The following is a 12,743-nucleotide window of genomic DNA, read 5'->3' as shown; positions in this document are numbered from 1 at the left end:
CTTCTGGAAAGAAAAACCTAATTATAATAAATATGTTGTCCTTTCATTCATGAGATAGGAAAATCAATTATGGTAAGAAAATTTGGACAAACACCTAACAATTTATGTATTAAAATCTTATAGCTGTAAGTTGGCATGAGTCAAAAAATTCAGAAGGATCATTTTTTTTAACTGACTTCGAGATTTCAAAATAAATTGGATTATGTAACTTAATACAATTAATCAAAATCAACTACTTTCGTCAGGTGCAACTGAAAAAATGTCATTATCATTTTAAAATGAATCAAATATGTCATGTTTAGGCCCCATTACACTAAGCGTTCAAGTATTGAAGGAACTAGCATGTTATTTACAAGTACAAGTGTATACAACATCTTCAATGCGTACTATAAATATATAAGTAAAAGTTATTGAAATTAAACAAAATAATAAAGTTTGAATCCAAAATTTCACAAGATGCATTGAGTGCAATAGTAAAGACCTAAAGTTAAACCGATAAAATTTAAATTTTAAATCCCCTCTATCTGGGAGCAAAAATAACTAGTCAACTATAACACCTAATCACTCATAAATAACTAAAGCAAGTTTTTGGAAATAAAAACCACTGAACCTATTACATAAATGATAAATGACGTTTAACGTAGTACTACTATGGAAGGAACACTTTTGGAGTGACCAGTTTCTTCCACTCCTCATGAGTTATGGACTGGTCATAAACCAAACTTAAAGGATTTATGACTTTGGGGTTGTGCTGCATATGTAAAGGATTTTTTTAGCAAATTTTAGTAAATTAGGTCCAAAAGGCAAGAAATGTATCTTTATAAGATATTCAGAACACTCCAAAGGGTATGTGTTCATTGGTGAATTAGAGGATGAAAATGTTACTGAGATTGAATCGCGAGATGTCACATTTTTTGGAAAATGATTTTCCAAAGAAGAGCGAGGTAAAGAATGGAGGGCCTCATTATGAATGTTGAACTCAAACAGTCAGCAAGTGTCTTCTAACACAATTAATAATCAATTTGATCAAGATCTTATTTTTTATCTGAGTGGGAGTGGGAACTCTCAATCCCAAAATCCTTCTGACGAACCTGAATTTCAACTACGAAAGAGTGCCAGGAAAAATATATCAAAACGTACTTATGACATTGAAGATTATGTTTTCTTGGTATCTCCCACAGAAATGGATGAGCCAAAGTCTGTGACTGAGGCTTTACCGAGCCCTGAAAAAGATGAGTGGATGAAAGCAATGAAAGAATAATTAGAGTCCATGAAAACTAATAAAGTCTGGGATCTGGTTGACCTTCCACCTGGGCGTAGAGCCATTGGGAACAAATGGGTTCTCAAAGTTAAACGCAAAACGGATGGGTCAATAGAAAGATACAAGGTACGATTGGTGGCAAAAGACTTTACTCAAGAAGCTGGAATAGATTATGAGGAAACATTTTCACTAGTTGTGAAGTTTACCTCAATTCGCTTACTTTTGGCTATTGTTGCACATGTGGATTTGGAATTATATCAAATGGACGTGAAGGCAGCTTTTCTCAATGGAGAACTGAACAAATAAATCTACATGGAACAACCTGTAGGCTTCACCGTTAAAGGCCAAGAAAAGAAAGTCTGTAAATTGAAAAGATATATTTATGGTCTGAAGCAATCTTCAAGGCAATGGTATTTGAGATTTCACAAGGAGGTGATCTCATATGATTTCACCATGACCAATAAAGGCCATTGCATTTATGTGAAGAAGTCCATTGGGATATTTGTAATTCTTTCTCTTTATATGGACAATATTTTATTGGCCGGAAATAATTTGGAGTATTTAAAAACTATCAAGTCATGGCTTTCAAAGTCATTTGACATGAAAGATATGAGCGAGGCAGACTATATCCTTGGAGTTAATATCCAAAGAGACCGTTCCAAAAAGTTATTGAGCCTATCTCAAGAAACTTATATAAAGAAAATTTTGGAGCGTTTTCGCATGAATGGTTGCAAATCCATGGATACTCCTACAGCGAGAGGTGAAACTTTAAGCCTTGAAATGTGTCCCAAAACTGAAAATGAAAAGGAAGACATGTCTCGAGTTCCATATTCAAGTGTTGTCTGGAACTTGATGTACGCTATGATGTGTACTCGCGCAGACATTTATTATGCCGTAGGTCTGGTTAAAAAGTATCAATCAAATCATGGAAGAGATCATTGGAAAGCTGTGAAGAGAATTTTTCAGATAGCTGAAGGGAACTGCGGATTATTCGCTATGTTATAATGGAAATGATTTATACTTGAGAGGATATACAAATGTTGATTGGGCTGGTGATCGGAATGATAGAAAATCAACATCCTGGTATGCCCTCTTACTTAATGGTAGTGCTATATCATTGAAAAGTAAGAAACAAACATGTACAACCCTTTTAACGATGGAAGCTGAGTCCGTGGCTTGTGCGTCTACAGTACAAAAAGCTGTTTGATTGAAGAGATTCTTTGAGCATTTGAATATTACAAAGAACTCTCAGGGTCTCATGACTTTATATTGTGATAGTCAAGCAGCTATTGCATATACAAAAGATCCTAAGTATCATAGCAAGACCAAACATATTGACATTAAGTATAACTTTGTAAGAGACATGGTAGCAAGTGGAGAGATAAATTTACAGTACATTTCTACGCGAAGCATGATAGCTGATCCTTTTACAAAAGCGATATCTAGAGACCTATTTGAGAAACATGTTATGACTCTAGGTTTGTGAAGGATATGGACATATTTATGTATTGTAAAAAAACTTTAGTATTATAATATGCTCATCAATATTTGACTCTTGAATTTTGCTTATATCCCGTATGCATGTGATGAATGTTTTGTTAATAAAGTATGTCGAAAAAGTTGCGAGATTGGCTCTCTCACACGAGCAATCGCCTCTTACGTTAAGAATCGTAAAGAGATGAGACCTTATAGAACCTTGGATAATGCGGGGTTATATTTACTTGAAGAGGTCGTTCTTGACAGCTTACGAATTTCACTATTCGATTATGACTTGTTTTGTAAACCAGATACGAGTTTCTCTAAGAAGATGGTTTGAGGATTATTGAAGTGAGAAACTTGGGTTAGACACTTGAAGGTGTCTAGACCAAGATTTGTATGGTGTTGTATGATTAAAATAATAACACACAAGCGCCAATATAAGGTGAGAACACCGTAACATGTGTTTCATACCACGTGTGCTATCGACCAATGGGATAATGCAAGAATGAGTCCCTACTTCTTTATTGTGTAAGATCCCAAAGAAGTTACATTAACTTTTATTGGAATACCCTTTGACCTTTTACTGTTTCTTGAAGTTCCAATTAGTGTTGCTACTTTAGCGTGTTACTAATAGCCATGAGTGATTCTACAATGCAGTGCATGTTTAGGAAAGCAGTTGGTTTGGAATGGAAAGATTCGAGTAGAAAGGGAAGACAAATAAATATTTTTTTTGTAAATTAACTTGTATTCATAGGTCGGCCACTACACTTACCATGAGGGTATCAAACGTAATTATGAATATAAAGTTAAACATGAACTCGAGTTCACTTCTTTTGAGGATAAGGGATTAAATAACTAGCTACTGGAGTAGCAAGAGATGTCAGGGATATTGCGAGTAACAAGATCCTCATGTTAGTAGTAAATTTCTTCCGCCTATGATTGGATTTCTACATAGAGCTGTTAAACAACCTTAAAGGGATTAAGAATATTATGGCTCTTAATGCTCGCAGGTCGCACGAACTATTTACCGGTATGAATTATGTACGTTGCTTTCATGGTAGATACTAGTTTGGATCTAGTCAACCTGTGCAAAGTGGGAGATGTTGGATATAAGGTTTGGGTCGTGGGTCGCCCATGTGGACTGACCCGACCCGCTTTAAAAGAGATAAAACTTAAGGAGGTTACAAACGTAGGTTTTATTACTCCTAAAACCACCGCACGTTATTTTGAGAGACGTGAGAACGTGGAGTAGTGGTTTTCACCGGTAGTTTTTCCTATTCTTCTTTTATATATCTATTCTACCGGGGAACTATCAAAAAAAATGCGTGCGAAAAACTTTCTCTTCTTCTCCCAACAAAAATCACATACATAGAAAGGAAGACTTTTAGTTTGTGAATTAAGCTTTGTTTCCTGGTGATTCCAAGTTTGACTTGAGGCAATTGTTTCGGTGGTAAGTTCAACAATTCTTTCGTTGCGTTGACAGACACGCTAATATTGTTTTCACCTCGATATTATTTAACTTTCAAGATGGATTAGAGGGTGTTTGGATTGGTTTATTTTAAGTGCTTATTGACTTTTAAGCACTTTTTAGTTTGTGTGGTATTTGGCAATAATAAAAAGTGTTTAAAAGCACTTACTTTTAAGCATAAAAAGTATAAAAATAAGCCAAAAGTCAAAAGTTGGATATTACCAACTTATGGCTTTTAGCTAAAAGCTACTTTTTTATAAGTCAATCCACACACCCTCTTAGTCTAACAAATTATAAATTGACAGCATCTTTAAGTGCTTCTTGTGTTCTATTTAAATTCCAGTTACCACTAATCAATCTTAGAAATGCAGTTTCAAAACTTATAATGATACCAATAATGGAATTTATAACTTACAACTTTGTAATCAAATATAAGTGGAAATGGACCATTATTTTTTTGGTAATAACTATGAATTATTACCACTAACAAACGAAATAATTCTTTACAATTTGTTGGAGCAATCAATATTATAACTGCCTCCTAGGAAGGGTATTACAATCTTTGAATCTCCGAACAAACAACCATACACTAGTTACAAATCTTTTGTATCAAACTCTGATATTTTTTAGCTCTCTTTGTATGTATTCCCTATCTATTCTATCATTTCCCCAATATCTTTTTATATTTGTCCTATTATAAAATTTGTATTTATATCTATGTTTCTAAATATTTTTCAGTATTTTGCTTTCCAAGTATCGTATATGGTTGCTCCCACAATTGCGGCAGCTACCTCCTTCTTGAATTGCTTCCATCTCCTCCTCTTAATCCATCTTATGCTAGTTGATGGATCTGCATGTGCTAGTTGAATCCCCGCCCAATTTGCTATAACATTTCTTATCACTGTGATCTAACTACATATGGTAAACAAGTGGAGTTGTGTTTACCTAGTATCAGTTGTACATAGGCTACATTTGTCATCATCAATAGGCACTTGTAGTTTCTACAATCTTTCCTTAGTTAGCAACCTCTCTTGATATGCCAACCATAGAATTACTCTTTGTTTAGGCAGCATGATAGCACTCCACACCAGATTTGCAACACTCATTTTTGCAGGATTTCCTATAAGTTAAATAACTTCTCCTTACACAGTATTCACCTTTAGTGGTCAGGAAATACTTCCCATTCTGATACTAATGCCTCATCATATCTTTAAGGGAATTAATTTTTTTTCCAGTACCGGCTACAATTCTGTGGTGAAGTATGATTCCAGACATCTCCATTTGTCTTCGTATATACTTCATTTACCCATTACCCATACCACATCTCCTTTCTATGCCACTTGCCAAAACAATTTGCTCGCATATGCTATATTCCATTCCCTGCACCTTTTAATATTAAGCACCCCATATTTTTTAGGTAGCACACTTTGTCCCAAGCAACTAATGTCATTTTCCTTCTCTCCTCATTGACCCCGATAGGTAATCTCTGCATTTTCTATCAACCTCTTTCAGTACACTTTGAGGCAAGATGAAAATTGCACCCCATAAATTGTATATAGGTAATAATAATATTGCATTGATCACTTGTAATCTACCAGCATAAGAGAGGTTCTTTGCATAGATTTGCTTTATTCTTGTTGTTATCTTTTCCACCATTTGAAAACACTCTAGTTTATTCCATTTCTTAAATAAAAGGGGCAATCCCAAGTACCTGATAGGCAATGTCCCTTTTGAGAATCCTATATACTGCAAGATCCTAGTCTGTTCATCCTCTTCTATACCAGCTAGAAAGATGTCTGACTTCTCTATGTTTGCCCCCAAGCCTGTCACAACACTAAAGGGGTTTAGTGCTTCCATCACTCTGGTTATATATGCTATATTTCCTTTGCAAAAGACCACCAAGTAGTCTGCAAAAATCAGGTGTATCGGGTGATATCTGAAGTCCGGTAAATCACTCATTCTCTTCATCACTCTAGTGAGATATTCCATGACCAGTACAAACAAAAGTGGTGATAGAGGATCACCTTGCCTCGACCCTCTTCTCTCTTCAAATAAGCCAAATCCTTCCCTATTAACCTTAATTGTGAATTTTATAGGAGTTATACAAGTCATGATCAACTAAGTAAATGATCTAGGGAACCCAAATATATTCAAATCTTTTTCAATGAAATCCCAGCTCATCACATCATATGTTTTCCTCAAGTCAATCTTCATAAGACACCCGGGTGATGTTTTTCTGTTGTAGTGTCGTAAGAGGTCATGGCATATAAGCACATTGTGAATAAGTGATCTAATGTCACGACCCAAACTGGAGGGCCATGACTAGCACCCGGCCATACTTGCCGAGCACCAACGTATATTTTATCTAACCTTCTTTATTATCTTTTTGGGCCGACGAGATCAATATAAATAGTAAACATGGATCATGGACAACCAACAATGAAAGATGATAGTATGAACATACATAATATGGGATGACTAGACAATCAAGAGACTACATATAAGGTATGAGCTACTACGCTACCATGAAAGACTATACAACAAAAATCAACCGACAAGGCATACCAAACTATACATGAGTCGACACTTATCTATGAGCCTCTAAAGGAACATAAGTGCTGCAACATTGCCGGAATAGGTCCCTGACATACCCATAATATCTATACAAAAAAGCATACCAAGACCACGACAAGTCCGGAGAAGGGATCTCGTCAATAGCCGCTGAACTAGGCAGCCTACTATGGTGGGGGAGCTGCGTCTACCCGTCTATCAGGACTTGCAGCACGACATGCAACATCCACAAATAAAAAGGACGTCAGTATGAATAAAGTACTGAGTATGTAAGGCAGAAAAACATAAGTACGAACAGTAATATAAACAGGGATAAAGAATATACAACCTGTAACATCTGGGTACCTCTAAGGGCTACTAGCATGAAATGCATGATACATATATATATAAACTTTTAAAACATACGCCTCAGTAGACATCATTATCATCATGTCATACCCGACTGTAATAGGCTCGGTAAAAACGTACCCGACCATCATAAGGCTCGGTAGAATTGTACCCGGCCACGTGGAGCTCGGTAAAACCCAACTGATTAGTGGTTGCACAATAGGTGTCGTACCCGGCCAACTATAGCGCGACTCAGTAGAGTAACATAGATATATATATATATATATATATATATATATATATATATATATATATATATATATATATATATATATATAATGCATGCTCGACTCATGGAATCACGTTCTAAACCTTTCGGAGTGATGTAAGGTCGGTATCCTCCGTACACGTTTTAGGAATAACTCTTCATCATGAGTCTTGTCAGAATCGGGAAGTACCAACAACATTGATAACATAAGAATAAGAGAAGCAACATCAATATCAATCGTTCCATAAGAAGGGAAACAATGCAAGTACTGCTAGCTTCTAAGAGTAGAGTATCTTTAGATGTTCGTTCATTACATCATGTACAATTGGAGTCGTGCAAAAGAAGTAAAGGGATAGCCTCACATACCTTGTATATACTGCCCAACCTCAAACTATACAAATGTCACGACTCCTTAGTCTACAATAGGAGAAATGACACTATCGTTAACGTTTAAGTGTCATAATTATTATGTACCGACCACAACCTATTTTACGATGAAACAGATAGCACCTCCCCTATTTATATGACTTCCCACAAGTGAAAAAATCACCAAACAGCCCAAACAACACCAATGTTAATCATATTGATCCTCCCAAAACAGTCCACCAACCAATAACATTACTACCAAGCCTTTCGATATATATTTCACAAGTTCTAGCTTCAATGACTTAGCCGCAACTTGGATAATCTTAAATACATGTAGAGGAAAAGGTTCCCTACCTTTAGACAGAAAGAACAACTCCAATTTGACCTTAATTGTCCACGAAATATCCCTCCATTGCTGCCACAACAACAAGGAAGCGAAACTAGCAATCAATTAGGGGTTTTCGGTACTACAATCACTTTAGAAGGATTGAAATCACCTAGGGTTGATATTAAGAACTTGAGGGAGTATTTATAGAACATAAACCCCTTAAAACAACCTCTCACACGAGCTAAAACAACACAAAATGAGCAACAACAAGAAGAACAAGAAACTTACTAGCGCCACGGTATTCCTGACACTTGATTTGTGTTGTTTGCCCTTTGTTTGGGTCTTGAATCTTGAGAGAACCTTGAGAGGGTGTTTCTAGGGTTCTAAGGTCTGAATATACTGAAGAAAATGACTTAAAATGGGTTGGAGACATCATATATATATTCAAATGTCTTAAACCGCCTAAGTGGGCCCCATAGAGAGGTGTTTGGCGCGGTCTCGCGAAAAAGCAAATATCTCTCTACTCCAAGATCGTATCAATAAACGGTTTAATGCGTTGAAAACTAGACTCATAGATACTCAATTTGGTGGGTATATCACCCTGTAATTCCAAGTAAATTGGGAGAAAAGCTTAGTGACATTTGACCTAATATTTAAGTAAAATTATGAACCTAAGTTGCGACAACTTTTGTCGACTTTTGTTTCATAAATCGTTTGATTTCAAGACTTATGATACGGATATTATATGATACAAATACCTTAAAACATGACCTCTTGAGTGTATTAAGCACCTCTAGGTTTACTCGAAAATAAGGCTGACAACATCCTTGATTTGTTTAACTTCTAATACTTGTTAACCACCCTTGTATACCTCTGTATCATTTAAGACCAATAGGATTAACTTCTTATCAATTTAAAGATAATATCTTATTGGATTTGTGTTGATTAACTTACGACTTAAACTAACGTACGTGAATATGGGTTGTAACACCCTTCCCCCCTTAGGAACATTCGTCCTCGAATGTAAGAGTTTACGGGGAGTCCAAATCAGCATGGATTCCAACAGAAATTTATGGTCGATTTTCCCTATAAAATGGTCACTAGCCAAACTTACAAGCAATTAAGCCCAACGTATGGCCTCACAAGGGTATATAAAGCATAATGGATATGTACATTATCTGCCTATCACCATTTTGAGCAGTATTGGTGGGATAACATGAAGAAGTCTATTGCAGAATTTGTAGCCCAGTGTCCGAATTGTCAACAAGTAAAGATAAAACATCAAAAACCCGGTGGACTACTTCAGAATATAGAGATTCCAACCTTACTTCACTCCAAAAGGTTTAGAACGTGATTCCATGAGTCGAGCATGCATTATATATATGTACCTAGTTTACTCTACCGAGCCGCGCTATAGTCGACCGGGTACGACACCTATTGTGCAACCACTGATCAGTTGGGTTTTACCGAGCTCCACATGGTTGGGTATGATTCTACCGAGACTTATGATGGCTGGGTATATTTTTACCAAGCCTATTACGGTCGGGTACGACATGATGATGATGATGCCTAATGAGGCGTATGTTTTAAAAGTTTATGTATATATATGTATGTATCATGAATTTCATGTCAATAGCCCTCAGAGGTACCCAGATGTTACAGGTTGTATATTCTCTATCCTTGTTTACATTACTACTCGTACTTATGCTTTCCTACCTTACATACTCAGTACTTTATTCGTACTAACGTCCTTTTTATTTGTGGATGCTGTAGGTCCCGATAGACGGGTAGATGCAGCTCCCCCACCACAGTAGGCTGCCCAGTTCAGCGGTTATTGGCGAGATCCCTTCTCCGGACTTGTTGTGGTCTTGATATGCTTTTTTGTTATAGATATTATGGGTATGTCGGAGCCCTGTTCCGGCAATGTTGCAGCACTTATGTTCCTTTAAAGGCTCATAGACATGTGTTGACTCATGTATAGGTTGGTATGCCTTGTCGACTGATTTTTGTTGTATAGTCTTTTATGGTAGCGTGGTAGCTCGTACCTTATATGTAGTCTTTTGATTGTCTAGTCATCCCATGTTATGTATGTTCATGCCATCATCTTTCATTGTTGGTTGTCCATGATCCATGTCTACCATTTATATTTATCTCGTCGGTCCTAAAAGATAATAAAGAAGGTTAGATAAAATATACATTGGTGCTCGGCAAGTATGGTCGGGTGCTAGTCATGGCCCTCCAATTTGGGTCGAGACAACTAACCTCCACAAATGTTGTCTAATTCTTGTCCACAATCAGTGGAAGTATGTCCTCAAGTCTTGCACAGATCATTTTGGATATGCATTTGTAAAGGATATTGCAACAGTATATGGGTCTAAATTGGCTGGCATTCTGTGGTATCTCCACCATAGGTATCAGGGTGATTACTATCGAGTTGATACGTTTTAGCAGTTTTTCATTTTCAAAAAATTCCATTACAACTCTATTACCTCCTCTCCTACCACACTCCAAGCATCCTAGAATAATTCACTTCTATAGTCATCTGCCCCCTGACTCTTATTTCTATTAATACCAAATATTGCCTCTTTTACATCCTTTATTGTATATGGTCTTAGTAATTTTAACTGATCTTCTACAGATAAACACATATCCATTCTTTAGAAGTCTCCCAAATGCATTAGTTCTTTCCTTTTTTTCCCAGTAGGTCTTTGTAAAAGTCCACTAGTATCTGAGCAACAACCTCCTGGTCTGATTGCATCCTGTCATAGTTGTCCTTTAACTAGATAATAGCTTATTGCAGCTTCCTATATTTAATTATGGAGAAGAAATACCTTGTATTATCATCTCCTAATTTTATCCATGTGGCCTTACTCCTTTGTTGCAAGAAGAGCTCAGCCAAATATGAGGATCTTCTGAATTTCTGATATGCCTCTTTTTTTTCCTGTTGTAGTTGTTGGTTATATGGATCCCTCTGTAGTGTCTGTTGAACTTGCATCAGAGCTTGTCTATCCTCCTCCACTGCAATAAGTATGTTTCTGAAATATTGACCATTCATTTTACTCAAATCACTCTTCAGAATTTTTATTTTCCTCACTACCTTCATCTTTTGACATCCTTCTATGCTCAAGTTCTATCTAGCTTTCACCCTTTCCATAAGTAAAGGGTGACTATGCCACACATTACAATAATTGAATAATTTTCTTCTTTTCTTTGGGGAATTCAGCAAAAATAACTTCATTGGGCTATGATCACTAATCCCCTTAGTCAAGAAAGTAGTGTTGAAGTCAGGCATACCATCCAACCATTCTAAGTTCACAAATACCAATCAATTTTAGAGAAAATTTTGCTTCCATTATGTTTATCATTCCATGTATACTTGCTCCCCTGTTTAGGCACAATTCTCCACACATTTATGAAATTTCTTAACCTCATCCATACTAACTGGATTGCCCCCAATTTTAACATCTATGCACATTACATCATTAGAGACTCTCATTATGATCTATTGTTGACTAACATTTGCACCCACTGCTTCTAAATAGTTCCATAAAGGTCTTCTTTCCTCTTTGGTGTTGAAAGCATACACCACTGTTAACATCATTGTTTTTTTGTAATGATAGAAATACCACTTCACATGTAATTGCCTATACAATACCATTTACTATTCTTATCTGAAAGTAGTTTATCCTCCATACTAATCATATTCTTCCATTTCGATGGTAGTCTAAGTTAGTCATAGACCCCCATGCTCCAAACAATTTGTTAGCTACTTGCTCAATCTTGTTTCCTTTTATTTTGATCTCCATTAGACATGCCAAACCAATTCCTTCTTTACTACAAAAGAGCTTTACCTCATTTTGTTTGTTAGGGCCTTGAGGCCCCGAACATTCCAGTATAAAACTTTATCCATGTCTTGGAAGAGGTGACTCAGTACCTCCCCCTTTCCTAGGTGGGCTCCTAGGTAGCAATGTGCTAGGCTCTGGCTTATCCAATATCTAGAATGAGTTTTGTTGACTTCCTTTCCACTCGTGATGTTTTGTTGGATGTTTGACAATGTTCCAAGGTGTCGTCCATGTTATTTTTCATATGTTCTAGTGGTTCTTTACATTGCATCGAGTTCCTTCTGTACCCTCTGTCCTCTTCTGTGTATAGCCTTTTTTCTCTTCCTTATTTTCATCTGATGTCCTCTACTTAACTTTAGTTGCTGAGATTACATCTTTTTCTATCTAATCTTTTCCTTTTGTATGCTTTGGGGTAGCTAGCTGATCATTTTTTCTTTTCCTGCATTTCTCTTCTAAGTGTCCATTTTTGTGACAACGGACATACAAGATGGGTTTCCTGTGATGATCCAAAAGGTCATCACTTGTTTTAAAATGAAATTCTGCATTCCGAGGCCTTAAAAACCTCTTTTAGCATCACCTCGATTTGCATGCGCAATACGGGCACGTAGCCGCAAAGCTTATATGTGAAAATCTGTGAAAAATGATAAATTTTGACTATAAAATGAATTAATTTGACTTCGGTCAACGTTTTGGGTAAACGGACCTGAACTCGTGATTTGACGGTCCTGGACCCGTGATTTGACGGTCCCGAAGAGTCCGTAGAAAAATATGGGACTTGGGAGTATGTCCGGAATCAAATTCCGAGGTCCCAAGCCCGAAAAATGAATTTTTAA

This window comes from Nicotiana sylvestris, chromosome 1, assembly GCF_000393655.2.
Source record: "Nicotiana sylvestris chromosome 1, ASM39365v2, whole genome shotgun sequence".
In the NCBI taxonomy this organism is placed as follows: Eukaryota; Viridiplantae; Streptophyta; class Magnoliopsida; order Solanales; family Solanaceae; genus Nicotiana; species Nicotiana sylvestris.
Note: the sequence above shows the minus strand (reverse complement) of the source record.